This window comes from Hemitrygon akajei, chromosome 1 (assembly GCF_048418815.1).
Source record: "Hemitrygon akajei chromosome 1, sHemAka1.3, whole genome shotgun sequence".
NCBI lineage: Eukaryota > Metazoa > Chordata > Chondrichthyes > Myliobatiformes > Dasyatidae > Hemitrygon > Hemitrygon akajei.
The window spans coordinates 165,584,051-165,599,982 of record NC_133124.1 but is presented as its reverse complement, the minus strand read 5'-3'; positions in this window follow the sequence as shown (position 1 = coordinate 165,599,982).

Sequence of the window (15,932 nt, the reverse complement as noted above, 5' to 3'; positions counted from 1 at the left end):
ACATTCTTGTTCCAAATATGGAGGACGAACAAAGACGAAGGCAGAAGGGAATGTAAGAGGGGGATTTGCATTCGATGGGGGGGGGGGGAGAGAACATCACAGAGATACTTAGAATAGCATGGAGGGATCATCCAATGAAACAAATATGTGGAATCTAGAAATACGAGATGGAATATCACTTTGCTGGCATTGTACAATAGGCCTTGAAATAGTAGAATAACAGATACAATGTGTCAACAAACAAACAGAGGTGCAGTGGGAATAGGGTTTCAACTCTCCCACCATTTCCTGGGGTTGCCTTAGTGCAAAGGGCACAGTCAGGGTGGAATTAGTGTGTCCAAGAGAATTATTGAGATGATGTGTAGATTGTCTATTTGAGATGGGACGACATTCAACCTTATGTTTGGGAGTGAAACTAGGCAGCTGGTGGAAATGTCATTGGGACATCACTTTGGGAACAATTGTCAACTGTCTGTACATGGAAGAGCAATATTGGGACATTATGTTGTAACATTATAAACTACTGGCTATCCTGCTCTTGCAGGGCTCTGTACAGTTCTGGTCTCCATCCTGTAGCAAGGACCAGTTCCACTAGACAGAGTGCAGAGGAGATTCATCAGGATGTTGCCCATAGTGGAGCACTTCAGTTAAGACAGAGCTTATAACTGGGTTTGTTTTCCCTGGAGTGAAGGAGTCTGAGGGGTGACTTGATGGGTGGAATGGCCTAATTCTGCTCCTATGTCTTATGGTCTTGTGCAGGATTACAAGAGGGATAGGTCGGATAAAAAGTCAGTTTTGTTTCTGTTTACCATGAGGGATCGCAACAACAATGGTGTGTAAGGCAAAGGGGGTTTAAAAGGGAACAAAGAAAAAGATTTTCTTTATACAGTCACTGATACCTAGAAAATTGCAGTGGATGGGAGATACCCAGAGTCATAAGGTTGGTGATGGTGTGGGAGACAATGGCCTGGTGTTCCTTAGTGGGGTTCAGTAAGTGGGTTCCCTTGTTTGAGAATGTGCAGGCAATGCAGCATCAATGGAAATATCAATTGTTTACTCTTATCCATAGATGCTGCCTTGCCTGCTGAGTTTCACCAGCACTTGTGTGTACTGCCTCTGTCAGCAGTTGATATTGAGCCAAACACAAAAGACAGTCAGAGGCATGTGACTTGGCATTCAAATCTGCCAGTTATTGGGATCAGAGTTGATCTGTGCTGGCCTCAGCTCTTTTCTAGGCTCATCTCCTGTTGGATTGGTGCTGATGGAGCAGGATGCTCATCCGCTTCCCTGTAGCACCACCCCCCACTCTTCCACCTCCAATGATGTGGTCTGCACACCCAGATCTTCATTACCCTCTGTCAGAAGAAATTCCACAACATCAGTTTTAACCTACTGGCCCAGAATCTGTAGTTCTGTCCCTAGTTCCAGCTATCCCACTGGTGGAAACATTACACCCAGTTGCAAGAGGGTTGGGCTGCAGGTGAGGCTGAAATATCATGGGTCTAAGACCCCCCCTGCCAACATACTCTGCCAATGGCCGGGCCACCGAGAACAAAGTTGATCAACTCAGTACAAGACTGAGGTACTGTTGTGTGCTCCATCTCCCTGAACTGTGGCTTAAATCTTAACCTGACTGCACTATTCATCCTGAGGGCTTCTCAATTCATTGGATGGACCATCGGCGTCCTTGGGTATAGCTATGTGCAGAGGGTCTGTTTCCTAATCAACTCCTCGTGCTGTTTGGACATGGTGGTTGTGGCAAGCTCCTGCTCACCCATCCTGGAATATCTAACGGTGAAGTGTTTCCCACCCTACCTGCCACGGGAGTGCACATCAGCTATCCTGACGGCAGCTTACACCCCACCTCAGATGGATATGATGCAAGTCGTCAGCAATCTGTACTCTGAGGCAACAGCTTTCAAACGGGATACCAAGAAGCCCTTTTCATCATTGCCGGTGATTTCAACAGGGGAACTTCGAGAGTATGATACTACAATACCAGCAGCAACTCACCAGGGACCCAAACACCCTCAACTATTCCTATAAAACCATCAAGAATGCCTAGCGAGACATCTCTCAACCACACTTTGGTAAATTAGACCACCAGTTTGTGCTTCTACTCACTGTATCCAAACAGAAGCTGAAGTGGGTTGATCAGTACGGAAAGTCATACAGTGCTGCTCTGAAGGAACAAACAACCTTTACACGACGGCTTTGAGTCAATAGAATGCTCCATGGTCAAAGATTCAGTTCCCAGACAAGATGGGCCTGTCATTAGCATCAGAAAATTTACCATCAACTGTGTTGAGGACTGCGTACTAAAGAGGACAATTCGGGTGTTTCCAAACCGGCAACCGTGATCCACTCTCTTCTGAAGTTCAGGACTGCAACATTCAAATCAGATGACCTTGACCTTTACAGGAAATCAAGATACAACTTATGTAAAGCTATCAGTGATTGTAAGAGACAGTCTAAGTATAGTGGTCAACTGTGGCATGGTTTATATACTATAATGGGTAACAAACTAAGTCAGTCAGCATCACCAAGATCAGCACATCCCTTCCCAATCAGCTTAACATATTCTAGGCACATTTTCAACAGAAGGGAACAGATACGACAACAGCCAGCCTCCAGTGCATCTGAATCTACCATCGTAAGATCAGTTCTCTGGAGAGTGAACCCATAGAAATCAATGAGGCCGGGATGGTGTCCATGGCCTTGTCCTGAGTTCATGTGTCTGGCAGGGATATTTTCTGGGTTTTTTCTATCTCCTCTACTTCAAGCTGCAGTGTTCTCATAATTTAAGATGATGACTATCATGCCAGTGCCCAAGAAAAACTGCGCCTCAATGACCACCACATGGTGTCTCTGGAATCCACCTTCTAGAAGTGCTTTGAAAGTCTGGTCATGGCACACATCAGCCTTCTAAACACCCTCCACCCACTGCAGTGTTCCTGTTGCCAACACAGATCTATGCAAATACAGAAAGACAAAACAATTATAGTAAATAAATCATAAATACTGAGCACATGAGATGAAGAATCCTTGAAAGTTGAATCCAGTGGTTGTAAGAAGATTCAATGATAGGGCCAGTGAAGATGAATGAAGTTATCCACTTTGGTTTAGGAGACCGATGAGAGGTAGTATTTGTTCTGAACCAGGTTGTGGCAGTCCTGAGGCTCTTGTACCTTCTTCCTGATGGTAGAAGTAAGATCACCGCATGTCCTGGGTGGTGGGAGTCTCTGAAAATGCATGCTGAAAATGGTTGGAAAGACTGTCCAGTAACCACTACTTTTTGTAGGATTTTCTATTCAAGGGCCTTGGCATTTCCATGCCAGACTGTGATGCAGTCAGATAATATACTCTCCTCTACACATCTTTAGAAGTTTGTCAAAATTTTAGATGTCATGCCAAATCTCTGCAAACTCTCCTAAGGTGCAGGGCCCCTCCAAAGTAATAACACCTAGGAATCTAGATTTGCTAATACTCTCCACCTCTGGTGAATACTGGCTCATGGGCATCTGGTTTCCTTCTTCCGAAGTATAATCAGTTCCTTGGTCTTGCTGACATTGAGTAAGATGTTGTTATGGCACCACTCAATCAGATTTTCATTCTCCCGCCTATATGCTGATTGCACACCACCATTGATTCAGTGTATGACAATGGTGTCATCAGCAAATTTCAAGATGGCATTGGAGCTGTGCTTAGCCATACAGTCATGTGTATAGCGAGTCGACCAGGGAGGCTAAGCGCATAGCCTTGTGGTGCACCTGTGCTGATGGAGATCACAGAGGAGATGATACCAATCTGAACTCATTGGGTTCTGCAAGTGAGGAAATCTAGGAGCCAATTCCACATGGAGTTTATTGATTGGTTTTCAGGGAATTATGGTATTGAAGGCAGAACTGCATTTGATAAAGAGAATCCTGGTAGATACCTTTGCTGTCCAGATGTTCCAGGGCTGAGTGAAGTGTCAATAAGATGCCATCACCAGAAAATTTGTTGCTCAGGTAGGATTTAAGTCGCTTCTCAGGCAGGAGATGATATGTTTCATCACCAACCTTTCAAAACACATCATCATCACTGTGATTGTAAGAGCTACCAGGTGACTGTTGTTTAGGCAGGTCACCATGCTCTTCTTGGGCACTGGTATGATTAACACCTACTTGAAGCAGTTGGGTACCACACACTGCTGAAGCAAGAGGTTAAAGTTCTCAGTGAACACACAAGCAAATGATCAGCATAAGTCTCGCTTCAGCAGTGTGTGCGAGATTCAATGTTTCCCTCTGCAACTTTATCTTTAAATTCCTGAACAAAAGGCCACAATCAGTCTGATCAGGTTGCAATACCTCTGTCAAGATTATTCTAAACACTGGACACAGAAATGCTGGAGGAACTCTGCAGGCTAGGCAGCAGTCCTGCGAAAGTGTCTCAGCCCAAAATGTCGAATGTACTTTTTTCCATAGATGCTGCCTGGCCAGCTGAGTTCTTCCACCGTTTTTTGTGTGTTGCTTGGATTTCCAGCATCTGCAGATTTTCTCTTGCTTTTGTTCTAAACACTGATGCTGCACAAATCCTCAGCTCCTGCTCTACTTCCTGTACACACAACTACATGACCAGATTCTGTTGTAAATCCATCTGCAAGTTTGTTGATGATACCACCGTGGTGGGTCGTATTTGAAATAATGATGAGTCGGTGTACAAGGAGGAGATAGTGAGTTTACAAGCATAGTCGCATGACAACAGCCTTTCCCTCAATGTCAACAAAACAACAGTTGGTTGTTGACCAGTAAGGGGGGGCAGCCCTTTTTACATCAATGATGTTGAACTTGCAAGGGTTAATAGCTTCACGTTCCTAGGCATGAACATCACCAACAGCCTTCCTTGGTCCAACCACACTGATGCCAAGAAGGCTCACCAATGCCTCTACTTCCTTAGGAGGCTAAAGGCACTTGGCATGTCCCCATCTACCCTTGCCGAATTGCCGCTGGCCGGCGGGGGTTTCTGCCCTTTCCACCCATCTGCCTTTTCCTACCCGTTGCCTCTGTCAGGGAGATCCGGCCGGATTGCCGCTGGCCGGCGGGGGTTTCTGCCCTTTCCACCTATTGCTCCCTAAGGGTTGTGCCCTACACCTGACCAGGTGTCTGCGACTGGCCCAGGCCTCCGTGTTTTCTGCCTGGGAGGCAGCCCTGCCCGGGATCCATGCGGCCCACCCTAAGGACTCCTACCCTTTCCTCCCCTCGTTTCCCATGGGTTGTGCCCCGCACCTGCCCAGGATCCATGTGGCCCGCCATGAGGAATCCTCCTGTCTGCCACGAACTCTGGGATCCTCCTGTCTGCCTCGTCCGAACTCTGGGATCCTCCTGTCTGACTCGTCCAAACTCTGGGATCCTCCTGTCTGCCTCGTCCAAACTCTGGGATCCTCCTGTCTGCCTCGTCCGAACACGGGGATCCTCCTGTCTGACTTGTCCAAACTCTGGGATCCTCCTGTCTGCCTCGTCCAAACTCTGGGATCCTCCTGCCTCGCCTGACCTCCGGGATCCAGCCCCGCCTGCCTTATCCCTTGTATGCCATGGCATCCCCATCCTGTCCTACCCCTAGTACTTCAGTGTCTGCCCCCGTTCTTGACAGAAGTAAAACACACTGGTCTATAATTTCCTGGGCTATCTCTACTTCCTTTCTTGAATAAGGAAACAACATCGGCAACCTTCCAATCCTTCGGAACCTCTCCTGTCCCCACTGATGATGCAAAGATCATCAGCAGAGGCTCAGCAATCTCCTCCCTCACCTCCTACAGTAGCCTTGGGTATATCTCGTCTGGTCCCAGTGACTCACAAATGCTCATCAAAGCAGTTTCCCAGTCTGTGCCTGGTCTCGCCGATGTAGAGGATGCCACATGGAGACAATCAAAGACAGCAAACAAGGCTGGAGGAGATGCAGGTGAATCTTTCTCAACTGGAAGGGATTGTCTGAGGCCCTGGATGGTGGTGACACAGCTTGTGATGGGACAGTTGTTCTACCAGCTGTTGTGAAATAACATACCAGGGACATAAGGCAGAAAACTGGGAGGAGGGCTGATGGTGTGATGACTGGTGGTGGGGTTGTGTTGGAGTTGGTGGAAGTGGTAACAGATCATGTGCTGGATGTGGAAGCTCTGGTTTGAAGGGTGAGGACCGAGGGAACTTTGTGTTCTGGGGTGGGGGGAGGGGCTGAGAGTAGTCGTATATGAAACGGTGGAAACACATGGATTTCTGCGAGTCTGGAACTATGGGCCAGGAAGTTCAGATCGATCGTTGGTAAAATGTTGGAGTCAACAATCCAAGAAGAAAGAAAAAATTATGAAGGCTGAATGTAATCAAAGTCAATCAGTGTGTTTTTATGAAGGGAAAATCGTGTTTGACGAATTTAATCAATTCTTCTGAAAATGCAAATAGGTGGTCAAGAGGGGAACATTTATATTTCCAAAAAAACACATTTGATGAGTTGTGTAAATTAAAAGCCCGTGCTATCAGAAATAGCTCATTAGAATGGATTGAAAACTAACCATCACATGGAAAACAGCTAGTTGAAATAAATGAGTCTTCTTCAGACTGGAAGGTGTTAACAACACGCTCATTGTATGGCTTAAAATGGTTCATAATTATCTCATGCAGTCCGGTGGTATCGAAATATTCTGGTGCTTGAATCACCAGGTAGCGAGCAGCTCCAACAGTAGTTATGGAAACAAACAGCACGTTAGCCATTTATTTTGTAAAAGGATTAGAGTTTTAAAATAGGACAGTTGTCTTGCAATTACTTGGTCTATCTCTGTAAGCAGAGTTAAAACTGTGACAAGTTCGCCAAGTCCGCCATATGCATTCCTGGCAAGAGAGACCTCACCTCCAGCTGTCCTTCAATGCGGCCGCAAAAATAGTCATCGTGGTGGAGGTAGTAATGTGTGAGGGTTTGCATTCCGGAAAGAGGGACAGCAAATAAAATGAGTAACATATACAAAACTCATGGAAGGGAATTGTCAATTATGAAAATGAATGGGGCAGAGGCCAGATTAAGAAGGTTGGGGGAGGGATGCGGGGAGGTTGGAGGTCTGACATAGCTCAAATTGGCAGGTAACATGTTACACTAGATGGGGGGAGGGTTTAAAATATAACGCTTGAATGATCGATGGAAGTGGTAAAGGTTAAGGGTTGAAGAAAAAACTTTTGACTGAGCCATGGAAGAAAGGGAATTAGGAATGGAACCTGAGTAGGTGATGGGTAATTGAGGAGCAGTGACACGGTCAGAAGGTAACTACAGGATTTGGAACATAAATGAAAGAAGGGGGAGAAGATGAAGTCAGGGGAATCGATGTTTATGCTATCAGGTTGTGTATATCCGTAATTAGTCAATATGGATGAGATAGTTTTCATTTTTGTGTGGTGCGTTTCTGACACTTTGATGTTGCAGTGAAAGCAGATCACTTTCTTGTGAACCCCAATCTTCCTCAGCCTCTCCTCGCCACAACTCTTCATCCCAGGAATCCGTTCATTGCTTTGTATGGTGCTGCTATGAGATCCCTCCCTTGGGGTGTTCCAGGTGTGACCATCCTCGGTCCCTGAACAGCTGCAGGCGAACCGCAGGTCCTTACCGCCCCTTCGATAAGGGGCAGCTCTATGTTCCTGCTGACTGCCAGCTTGACCTGAGATTTGCTTCATGAACCAATTCTCCCAAATTCCAACAACACATCAACATTGACCAGTTTCTCACCGTCTGCAAAGTATTTTATTTTATTTTAGTTCTGCGCGCAAGCACACTACGTTCACTCGGAGATGTGGACCCGCCACTGATTGACTATCATATATACCCCTGCAGGATGCGCTCCGCCCTGTGGCAAAAGATGGACCAGCAACTGATCCAATCGTGAGAGTGCGGAACGCCGGTAATTTCGTCATTTGTAACATTCGGGGCAAGTCGTTCCAGAGTGACAGCTGAGCGGACCAATGGCTGCTCCAGTTAGAGCTTCCTGCATTGTCCGCTCAACTGCTGGTGGTGAGGAGGATATTAAGGAGGGATCTCCATCAAGAGGCTAGAAGAAGGGTCGCAGCCTCAAAACGCCGACCGCTTATCCATTTCCACAGAAGCCACCTGACCTGCTGAGTTCTTCCAGAATTTTGTGTGTATTGCTTTGGAGGATAAGAAGCCACGAAAGTTATCCGGTTCTCCATCTTCGTGCTCCGCTGTCAGTGACTTCACCAGAACCTGGTTCTGTGGTATTTTCCAGGTGTCGTTGCCGGGTTTCAATGATTATGTCAGTCGTTTCTCTGGTCTGGCGCTTCTGTTTTGCAGTTCTTGATCTGTTTTTCCGACTAGTCTTACGGGTCTACCAGTGGCCCTCCCTGCAGACCCTCTACTGCCAAGGTGGGACATAGTACTGGACGGTGGGGCGGAGGTAACATCAATGAGGGGTGACCTCACTGAAGTATCTCAGACCCTCCGAGCACAGGACAGGGGGCATATGATGATGTTTCCTTTAGTGGGAAAGTCTCGATCCCAGGGACAGAGTCAGAGCGTTTAAGGGAGGGGTGTGCCATTTAACATTGAAGTGGGTAAGAAATATTGGTGAAGGGTGGGGACTGCAATAAATACTCTCTGCCGGAGGTGGAAAATGGATTAGCGAGATTTCTAAAGAAGAGGGAAGTGAATGTTTGGAACATTCGGGGAATTAAACGTGACGAGGACCTAGGAAGCAAGGACATGAAACCCGGGGTTTATCGAAATGGATGGCGAGTCGAGTTAGAGAGATTGAGTTTTCTTATGGCTTTCTTGTGTTCTTATCAAGTGAGACGGCACAGAAGGAGCTGGGCAGTTGATGGTCAGTGTGCAGGAGAGTGTGATTTGGTGCTGTAGATATGAAAGAAATTGACGGACGTGTTGTGTTTTGTACCAGTGGAGTGTTATGGTCAGGGGAAGATCCACCACGATATTGTGAGAAAACTGAACGTCACTGAAAAGCCAGGGTCTCCACTTGTTCTCTTTGTCTACAAAGTGTCCCGTGAAACTGAGGATCTCCGCAACGCTCTGCAGTGGATTGAAGGTAGGATTTCATCGAGCTTCTGCAAATGTCAGTGTTTCTTTAACCCTTTGTGCCAAGGAGCATTCCCGGTACAGCACTGAGGATGCCCGGCTCTGTCACAGAGCTGTCTGCTCTCTCAGTGGGACTGAAGGTCCCATTCTTTCCAGGTAGCTGAGTTTTTCCCATCTTCCAGAGGTGTGTTTATTCCTGATCCAACACTTCAGTGAGTTATGGAGCTAAAGCCTCGGGTCACACAACCTGAGATGAAACTGAAGAGATCTTTCCTAAAGGCCCAGTCACAATGGATTGAATGTTTCCATCTGTGGCAGCAGATCATTTGAGAAGAGATCTATTTCAAGCAATGAGTTATGATATGGAATTTGATTTTGGGAAGACAGTGGAAGAAGATTTAACAAAACCTGTTAGAATAATAAGTATGCATGTAGATCTCTTCAAGTCAGAGGGGCTAAACAAAGCAATGTAAGTCTTATTCAAGCATAAAAGATCTGGAGAAGAATTTATTGGTCAGTTGAAATGTTCCACTCACGGGAGGGTCAGCAACAAAGAATGCTTGAGCACAGACTGATACCATGAGTCTGTGTTGGCACGAGAACTCAGGGGTCTGGTGATGGTTGTATTTGAGCAGCTCAAGTGCAGTGAACCAGTTACTGGGGTGAAAGATTGTGCTGAGTAGAAGCTGAGGAAGTTCAGCTATTACATACTGGAATTGAAAAGAGAAGAAAGATGTCACTGCAATATCAAAGAGCTGGGAATATCCAAGGCTGAGTGTACAGGGAAGGCAGAGAGAGGAGGGAATGTTGGGAAGGATTGTTGTTGGTTCATACTGCCAGGACAAGGTTAGTCTACCAGTCTGTGTTTGTCCTTTTTTAGGAAAGTCTTAGATGAAGGAGTGGGCAATAATATAATGACTCAAGGTCAAACAATTTAAATGTGGTTTAATATATTATAGGCAATTGCGGGAGAAAAAAGGAAGGAATCTGTGCTGTGATCCTGCTGGAAAAGTCATGGAACAATCAGAATAAACTGGTAGAGGTTGCTCACCATGGAATATTCGATGCAAACTGTTTGGTTGTGCGAATTCTTTGGGAACAGTCATGGAATTCACTTGCCAGGGCTCAGAACAGTCCCAGTAACCAAGAGGCGATGGACAAGGTCAAACAGAGGATTATGGAGTGGCAGAGTGAGTAGTTTCAAAAGAAACCTTAGAACATTTACTAATTGCAGTTTATGTTGTGCAGATGGTGATGACGCCCTTAAACATCCCCACTCCACCCCACCTTTGTCCCTCTGGGTGATGGAGTTGTGTATTTGGAAGGATATATTGAATATTTATTGGGAAGATACTGCCAATTGGGGCCAGAGCTGATCATGTAATCCCAGATACTCAACGTCTTATGGCATTGTGAGTAGACTTCCCCCTCCTCTGTCTCATTAGTCTCATTGTAACCCTGAAGGTCTTGATTAGTAAAAACTCACTTAATTCAGTGATGTCTGTCAGAATGTACAAGCACTGACCTCACCTGCTCTAGTCTGCAGGTGAATCCAGGCCCACGGGGTTCGATTCTTCACCGTGCTCTGAAGTCCTGTTGAAGGGTCTCTGCTGAAATGTCTTTACATAGATGCTGCCTGGTGGCTGAGTTCCTCCAGCATTTAGTGTGTGTTATTCAGTTCAGCAGCGGAGAGAGGCACTGTCAGTGCCTGTCACATCTGTCAGTATATTAAAGACCAAGTTGCATTACATCTCTCCCTATGGTGCTGTGGTAGTGACTCCTCAGGGAACATGTTTACCAAATACTGCACTATCCTCCTTTTGCAAAATAGGATGATCTTGACTAATCACTTCCTGTGATATTGTCCTCACAACTAAATCGAGCATTTTCCTGAGAGCTAAAATGACACAGAGTAATCAGAGATTCCCTTTTTCCATTCTCCTTCCACATGCTGTATAGTTCTCAACGGGCAGAACTGCCCCAAGTTCAGGAGATGGTTTGTTCAGGTTGGGACGTATCTACATTTCTTCAGAGAGGTTGCAAAGCTCTGGATTGTGGACCAACATCCACTCTGTTTCCTTGTACACTTTGCTCTTCCAATCCAACCCTGTTCTGCGTTTCTGTGGGGTGACCAGTCATTGTGAATCTTTAATGACCAACCGTGTAGACTCTCAAGAGTTGTCTGACCAGGGTGCTTTACAAGGTTAACATAACACATCCACTTTCCACTGTCCCACTGTACAGGATCCCAGGGTTCTGTGTATTTCTGTATGACCTTATTAATATCATGTATTGCATTGAACTGTAAGTTAACAAATTCCACAACTCATGCCAATGATAACAAACCTGATTCTGATCCTGATCTCCATCGGTGCCGGTGGACAGGTTTGGAGGGGAGTGTGCATTATCTTGGTGTTCTCACACACCACTGCAGTGTCCCTGCACCACGCTCTCACTCCTGTGAGGGGGAATGTCAGGCTGTGAACTGATGGAGCCCATCTGTGTTTCCCATTCCAGGACGTCCTGCAGGAGGAGGCCCGTGATCACCTGACCCACCCAGTGTATGGGGAATCTGCTGTCAGACCCAGAGAGAAATGCTGCCTCTGCTCACCTCTTCTGCCCTGGCCTACTCCGGACATCAGTGAAGACAACTGATCAGATTCTGAGACAACAGAACCAAACTGTGGACACTCATCCTGAAAAATGGCGTTTGATCACATCTATTGTGCTGAAAGTGTCTTGGGTTCCCTGCTCCAGCCCCTTGCTTCACTACTGATGGATAATGAATAAAAAGTGATGTGACTCCTGTAATGTCCCCTGTCTCTGTCAATGAAAGTTATCACGTGTAGTCTATCTCAGGGAAGGTCCGGAGAATGATCTTGGTAGAACTCTTTTGTGGCCTATGCTTATCTTTGGCACAAAAAATATTCCATACACAGCCTCAGAAAATTGAGATGGTGATTTGATAAACCTGTATCGGTACTCTCAAAGGCAAGTACACAGGTTCTGATTGTTCTGTAAGTCCATCAGCATGACCCACTAGCTCTATCCGGCCATTTGACAATTCCTAGCACTGTCTGACTTTACCAATAGTGACTGAACTCGACTCTCCATGAACCCCCTTTCAGCCCTCAATGTGTCTGGGACAGCCAGTATTGACTGGCGTTGGGGTATTTAAGGGAAAGGGAGGGCTGAATTGGTCAGCTCGGTGGGACAGTATCACTGTTGCTGTTTGATGAATGCAACCCTCTGCCTGCCCGCAGTTGAGGTTTTGTTAAAAGTTCAATAGCATAACCCAATACTTCTGTTTCTGTCCCCAATAACGCTGACAATGCCCAGCACTCTCTGCCTTTACCAGCAGCGATTTATTTCTGTTGTCTCCTCCCTGTCTCCGTAACTCCCTCTAGAATGAAGAACCCACAACCCCATCTCCGTCACCCCTACTGGCCTCTGCACCTCTCCTCTAATATCACACATTTGACTCCAAACCATTTCCTCTGTCTGTGAACTCCACCAACCCCATAAACTCCTCTGCATACTTGTAACCCTTCCAGCCCCTACAGGTCTTTCCATCTCTTTACTTAGAGATACAGTGTAGGTTAGAGCCTTCCAGCCCTTCGAACCACACCACCCAGTAAATCTCGATTTCACCCCAGCCTGATCAATTTACTATGACCAATGAAACTGATAACCTGTACGCCTTTAACTGTGTGAGGAAGCCATTCATTCCATGGGAATGTCGTACAAACTTCTTATAGGGGTGCCGGGTTTGAACTCCGAGCTGTAATTGTGTCGCGCAAAAGCGACACTATGCTACCATAATGTTGAATCCTCCGCAGTGGAGACAGGGTTACTGAGGACACCACCGCCATGGCTGGTCAGGGGATTCCGGGATTTCTTTTCACTGTGGGAGGGGTGATGTCTAGGTTTGTCTGGTCTGTATGAGGGTGAGAGTACTGTTTGATCACCTGTGACTGTGGGTGGGTGGGTGGGCGGGCACTTTTATATTCACTGATTCCAGCCACTTTTATATTCACTGGGGCCGCAGAAGAGACGCCAGGATAACACGAGTGAATCTGCAGATGCTGGAAATAAATAAAAAATGCAAAATGCTGGCAGTACTCAGCAGGCCAGACAGCATCTATGGGAGGAGGTAATGACGACGTTTCGGGCCGAAACCCTTCATCAGGAGTGAAGTAACATGGGATGGTCGAGGAGGGATAAAGTAGAGAGCAGGGAAGTGATAGGCTGGAGAGAAATGGGCTGGGGGAAGGTGGAGAATTATGGGAAATAAAAGAGAAAGAAAGGTAGGGCTGGGGGGAGAGATTATAGTGAGGGGGGAAAAGAGAGAGAAAGAGAACCAGACTAAAATAATAGATAGGGATGGGGGTAAGGGTGGGGGGCAGGGGTATCAATGGAGGTCAGTGAGTTGGATGTTCATGCCGGCAGGAAGGAGGCTACCTAGGCGGGAGATAAGGTATTGCTCCATCGACCTGCGTGTGGCCAGGATGCCAGGATGTTGTGTTGACCTCTGAATGCCAGAGGATGTGTCGGAAAAGCTGCTAAACACTCTCGGGGTTGGGGGAGAGTAATTAGCCAGAATCTGGGGTGCACATTGGCACCAGTGACATCGGTTGATAGGGAGGAAGACGTCCAACGCAGTGAGTATAAGGAGTGAGGAAAGAGGCTGAAAATCAGGACCTCAATATAACCCAATATAACTCGGAGTCCTGCCATGTGCAGAAGTTCGCTGATGACACGGCCATAGTGGGGTGTGTCAGGAATGGACAGGAGGAGGAGTATAGGAAACTGATACAGGACTTTGTGATATGGTGCAACTCAAACTACCTGCGTCTCAATATCACCAAGACCAAGGAGATGGTGGTGGACTTTAGGAGATCTAGGCCTCATATGGAGCCAGTGATCATTCATGGAGAATGTGTGGAGCAGGTTAAGACCTACAAGTATCTGGGAGTACAGTTAGACGAGAAGCTAGACTGGACTGCCAACACAGATGCCTTGTGCAGGAAGGCACAGAGTCGACTGTACTTCCTTAGAAGGTTGGCGTCATTCAATGTCTGTAGTGAGATGCTGAAGATGTTCTATAGGTCAGTTGTGGAGAGCGCCCTCTTCTTTGTGGTGGCGTGTTGGGGAGGAAGCATTAAGAAGAGGGACGCCTCACGTCTTAATAAGCTGGTAAGGAAGGCGGGCTCTGTCGTGGGCAAAGTACTGGAGAGTTTAACATCGGTAGCTGAGCGAAGGGCGCTGAGTAGGCTACGGTCAATTATGGAAAACCCTGAACATCCTCTACGTAGCACCATCCAGAGACAGAGAAGCAGTTTCAGCGACAGGTTGCTATCGATGCAATGCTCCTCAGACAGGATGAAGAGGTCAATACTCCCCAATGCCATTAGGCTTTACAATTCAACCGCCAGGACTTAAGAACTTTTTAAAAGCTATTATTAATGCTTTTTGAGAGAGTGATTTAGATGCATATCATATTTTTACTGAGTTAAGTATTGTATGTAATTAGTTTTGCTACAACAAGTGTATGGGACATTGGAAAAAAAAATGTTGAATTTCCCCATGGGGATGAATAAAGTATCTATCTATCTATCTATCTATCAATGAAAAGACAGAGAGGGAGGTAAGGGGGTGGAATTGCATTATTAATCTGGAAAATATCACAGCAGCGAACAATGGGGGCACAGTAAAGGTCTTTTCCACTGAGTGTGTATTGGTAGAACTCAAGAAGTAAATCAGCCCCACACACATCCTGTTCCTGTTCCCACCCAGCTGAGTGTTTGTAGCATTTTACATTTTGATACATTTGCTGCAGATGTGATGCACCCAATGCTCTTCACTTCCCAATGGGTGGAGAGCGGGGACGGCTGCATTGGAAGGCGCTTCTACAATGATTTTGCAAGTTTCAGGTTTGCTTAATAGTTTCTATGCAGTGCACCAGCCATGGGGACGGTATATCTCACACACTGTGAAGAGTTATGTTGTCTGTAAGAAACTACATAACAGAAAATGTATTTCCCCTGTGCACAATTTCTATAGGTGTATGGTGTAGAGTATATTGACTGGCTGCATCACAGACTAGTACGGAAACACCAAAGCCCTTGAATGGGAAGCCCGACAAAAAAATAATTGATACAGCCCAGTCAATCACAGGTAAAGCCCTCCCCATCACTGAGCACATCCACACGGGACACTGTGGCAGGAAAGCAACATCCATCACCAGGGTCACACACCACCCAGGACATGCTCTCCCCTCACTGCCACCATTAGAAAGAATGAATGAGGGCCTCAGGCCTCAGCCACCAAGTTCAGACACAGTTATTAACCCTCAAACATCAGTGGGGATAACTTCTCTCAACTTCATTTGCCCCATCACTGAACTGTTCCCACAACCCATGGACTCACTTTCAAGGACTCTTCACCTCATTTTATTGATTGTTTTGGTTATTTATTTATTATTTTCATCTTTCTTTTGTATTTGCACAATTTGTTGTCTTTTACACATTGGTTGTTTGTATTTCATTAATTGGATCATGGAAATTGGATTTACTGAGTATGCCTGCAAGAATACGAATCTCAGGGTTTGTATGGTGACATACAGAGTGTATACTTTGACAATAAATTTACTTTGAACTTTGAACACAAATCTGTGCAAGCCTAGGATATTCACATTAAGGTGCTGAGTGTGGACAATGCTGTTTCGTATTTCCCAGAGCGGGAGAGAGCGGGAGAGTCCAGGACCAGTCGTCCTTTCCAAACAAAGATGAGGAATTTGTTTAGCTAGGGATTGTCAGTCTGTGGAATTCATTGCCACAAACAGCTATGAAGGCTAAGTCACCCTGTACTTT